The sequence below is a fragment of the Camelus ferus genome, chromosome 19 (genome assembly GCF_009834535.1).
Source record: "Camelus ferus isolate YT-003-E chromosome 19, BCGSAC_Cfer_1.0, whole genome shotgun sequence".
Classification (NCBI taxonomy): domain Eukaryota; kingdom Metazoa; phylum Chordata; class Mammalia; order Artiodactyla; family Camelidae; genus Camelus; species Camelus ferus.
The window spans coordinates 6,875,296-6,879,495 of NC_045714.1; the positions used below are offsets into that span (position 1 = coordinate 6,875,296).

At 35.3% G+C, this 4,200-nt stretch overlaps 1 pseudogene; it reads right to left on the reverse strand.

Annotated features, from left to right (window-relative positions):
* Positions 1–741: 741 nt before the first annotated feature.
* On the reverse strand, positions 742–3,801 carry LOC116657775 (annotated as a pseudogene).
* Between the last annotated feature and the right edge of the window lie 399 nt (positions 3,802–4,200).

The following is a 4,200-nucleotide window of genomic DNA, read 5'->3' on the forward strand; positions in this document are numbered from 1 at the left end:
AGATGTACAGATTTAGGATTATGTCCTTTCGTGAATTGACCCCATTTTCATTTTGAAATGTCCCATTTTATCACTGATAATAGTTCTTATACTGGAGTTTACTTTGTATGCAATTAGTATAGCCACTCCACTTTATTTTGCTTTGTATTAGCTTGGTGTTTCTCTTTCAGTTCTTTATTTCTAATCTCTATATCTTTATTTTTAAAATGGGTTTCTTGGAGACAGGATATAGTTGGGCCTTGCCTTTTTATGCAGCCTGATAATCTCTGACTTTTTAATTGAAATATTTAGGTCATTTACACTTATAGTAATTTTTGATATGATTGGAGTTAAGTCTACAGTATTGCTCTTTGTTTCCTATTGCCTCATCTGTTCATTTCTTTTTTCTACCTTCTCTTGGGTTAACTTAGTTAATTTTTAGGATTCCATTTTACCTCCACTACTGTATTATTAGCTATACTTTTTATTTTTTAGTGGTTACTCTAGGGCTCATCATACGCATCTTAACTTATCACAGTCCACCATCAAATGCTATTATAATACTTCACATATAATGTAAAAAACCTTGTAGCAAAATATTTCTATTTCCCCCACGTCTTTTGTGCTTTGTCATAGATTTTACTACCACTTATGTTATAAACCCTAAAATACTTAGTTATTTTTGCTTTAAATAGTCAATTTTGTTTTAAACAGTAAAGCTTCCCCTATTATTAACATCTTACATTAGCATGGTACATTAGTTACAATTAATGAATCAATATTGATACATTATCATCAACTCAAGTGGATACTTTATTGAGGCTCCTTTAGTTTTTATCTAATATCTTTTTTTCTGGGCTAGGACCCCTTTTCAGTGTGTCACGTGATATTTAGTTGTCATATCTCCTTCGGCTCCTCTTGGTTGTCGTAAGTTTTCAGACTGTTCCTGTTTTTTTATTTGACAGTTTTGAGGAATACTGGTCAGGTATTTTGCAGAATGTCCTCAGTTGGGATTTGTCTAATGTTATATGTCTGTGGGAGGAAGACCATGGCGGTAAAGCCATTCTCATCACATCTTATCAAGGGTAGGTACTATCAACACTGTTGATGTTAACTTTGAGTGCCTGTCTGAGGTAGCATTTGTTAGGTTTCTCCATTGTAAAATTTCCTTCCCCCTCTGTTTCCATGCTGTAATTCAATTATCTTTTAAAGACATTAAAAACAGAAGTAGGAAAAAAGAAGTATTTTATATTTATCCATATACTTATCACTTTTGGCATTCTTTATTCCTTTGTGTAATCCAATTTTCTATCAAGTAATTTTCCTTCTGAGAAATGTTCTTTATCATTTCTTGCAGTGCATTCTGCTGATGACAAATTCTCTCATTTTTGTTTGTTTAAAAAGATCTTTCTCCTGCACTCATTTTTGAAAGATATTTTCACTGGGTACTGAATTCTAGGTCGACAGTTTCAGCAAAGATGTTCCATTTTGTCTGGCTTGCATAAGATCTAACAAGAAATATAGCTCTTCTCTTTCTTCCTGTATAGTCAACTTTTTTTTTTTTTCTGGCTACTTTTATGATTTTCTCTTAGTCATTGGTTTTCAGGAATTTGTTGTTTTTTGGTTGTTTTTTTTTTTTTTTTTTCCCACCAAAAGGTCTCACATATTTATTTCTGAGCCAACTTACTGGTGCAGAAACATTGAAACAAAGAGAAAGATCATTTTCTCAATAAAACACATCCAGCTGTCCAGATAGTGGTGGTTTTCAGTGAAATGGTAACATGCAAGTGCCCTTGACAGGGCAGAATCTGTGTGCCAGCTCATGTGTGAATCCTTGTAGTCTCAGCGTGGCTCTTCTCCAATGTCTCCTCTTGGAGTTGTACCTGATGTTATTACCAATTTTCATCCAGATCCACTGAGGAATGGCATAATTCTGCTTTCTTGGCCAGGAAATGCTTGATCCTGAAAGTCTTGTGAGAGGACATGGTAAGAAACAGAGTCAATCACACACACCAGGATGACAGAGAAAAGCTTGAGGCATTTGATTACGATGTATCTTGGTGTGGTTACATTTTTATCTTGCTTTGGGTTCATTTAGTTTCTTGGTTCTGTGAAGTGATACATCTCCCCAACCTTGAAAAAATTTGGCCTTTATTTCCTCAAATATTTTTTCTACCCCTCTTCTCTCCTCTTATTCTGAGACTGCAATTACACGTTAGACTACTTGATATTGCCCGTGGGTCACTGTGACTCTGTTCATGTTTTTTAATCTTTGTCTTTTCCGTCTCTCAGTTTGGATAGTTTTTATCGTCATGTCTTCACATTCATTAAGCTTTTCTTCTGCAGTGTCTAAAATTCTGTCAATATTATCCAGTAAATTTTCCATTTAGTTCTTTTTATTAATCTTTCATTTCCCTCCCCACTTTTCATGTTTTCCTTTAAATATCTGAATAGAGTTATAAGAGCTGTTGTAATGCCCTTGTCTGCAAATTCCACCATCTCTTCAATTCTGGGTCTGTTTCTATTGACTGATATTTTTCCTGGTTATGGGTCATATTTTCCTGCTTATTGGCTTGTCTAGTAATTTTTTTATTAGATACTGGACATTGTGATTTTAAATTATTGAATATCTGCATTTCATTGTTTTTGGATCAAGAGGTGTTAGACTTTGCTCTAGCAGTCAGTTAAGTTACCTGTAGTTCAATGTGCTCCTTTTGAGGCTTGTTTATAAGCGTTGTTAGAACAGAACTAGAGCAGTCTAAGGATATCCTCACTATTAAGAAGTGGCCATTTTGTGGTCTTTTCTAAATATCCTGAGTGATCAATGAGAGCTCTCCTATCAGAATGGTAGGAATTTGAAAATCTCCAGCGCTGAGATCTGAGAATTGTTTGGTTCAAAGCTCCCCAGTCACTCTTAGCTCAATATTGTAGAGTTCCACTCTATGCTCACATGTCTTATCATTCAGCAAAGACTGAAAAGGACTCCTCATGTAGAGCACTGTTGTTCTCTGTTGTTCCTTTCTCTCTAGAATTCTACCCAACAACTTCCAGTTGCCTCAGACTTTTTGAACTCCAGTATCTGTCTCCTTAACTTAGTGGGACAGCCATGCCGTGTAGGACAGCTTCCTCTGTGCTCTGCCTTCTTGAATGTGCCTCCAGGCAGAAATCATTTGTTCACTCATTTGTTTCCTTTTTCTCAGAAAACCTGTCTGCAGAAGTGGAAATTGGTGTACGCAAAATCTATTTGGATACTGTAAAATAGTGAGTGGCTTGAGAAACACTGTGTTATAATACTGGATTCATCAACAACATTTTATGAATGAGTGACTAATTACTTTCTCTATAAATCTAGCTTTTATGGTGCTATATTTTGTTTCTCATGGGCAGTCACTAAATGCATATTGTCTAGCCAGTATGACTTTTTTTGAGTCATAGGCCATTTTGGTTTGGAAAGGTGTTTGGGAATTTCAATCTACCTATTTTATGGATGGGAAAATTGATACCCAAAGTGAAGCCACTTTTTAATCTGGCTCTTGGCCCATTAAACATTCAGTGCTTCCTGCCATAGAGGAATGACAGGCTACGTCAGATTATTAAGAGAAGGTATAATGTGCACCGAGTCAGATTGTACTTTATTCACAACTTAAGGGATTTTTTAGGGCTTTTTTTTTTTTTTTTTGACTGTGTTTTTTACTTTCTACACTGGTTTCAAAACCAAATTTGCACTTAAGATGCAACTTAACAAACTGTAATTACCCAAGGCCACCCTTTCTTCTTACCCTTTCTTCTATCCTATATTGATACATAATCAGACAGATTAACTAGTAGGAACAGCTACTCTCAGTCTTATCTCCTGGAGAACAGAAGTTTTATTTTTAAAACTGAAAATTTGAATAGAATTTTCCAACTTTTGACTGAATATTTTCACTTCTGGGACTTTATTCTGCAGAGTGAGGCACGTTTTTAGGTATGAGGATGTACTTTGATGAGCATTGCTTGCAACTGTGAAACCGGAAACATACTCAATGTCCATCCGTAGAAATGATTACGTATATTGATGTATATTCATACAAAGAAAAATGATGGGATTAAAAAAAAGAATGAATTAGAAAGTCTATACATGGACATAGAAAGTTATCTAGAGCACTGCTGTCTAAAAGAACTTTCTGTAGTGATGGAAATGTTCTGTGTCTGCCCAATATGGTAGCCACTAGCCACGTG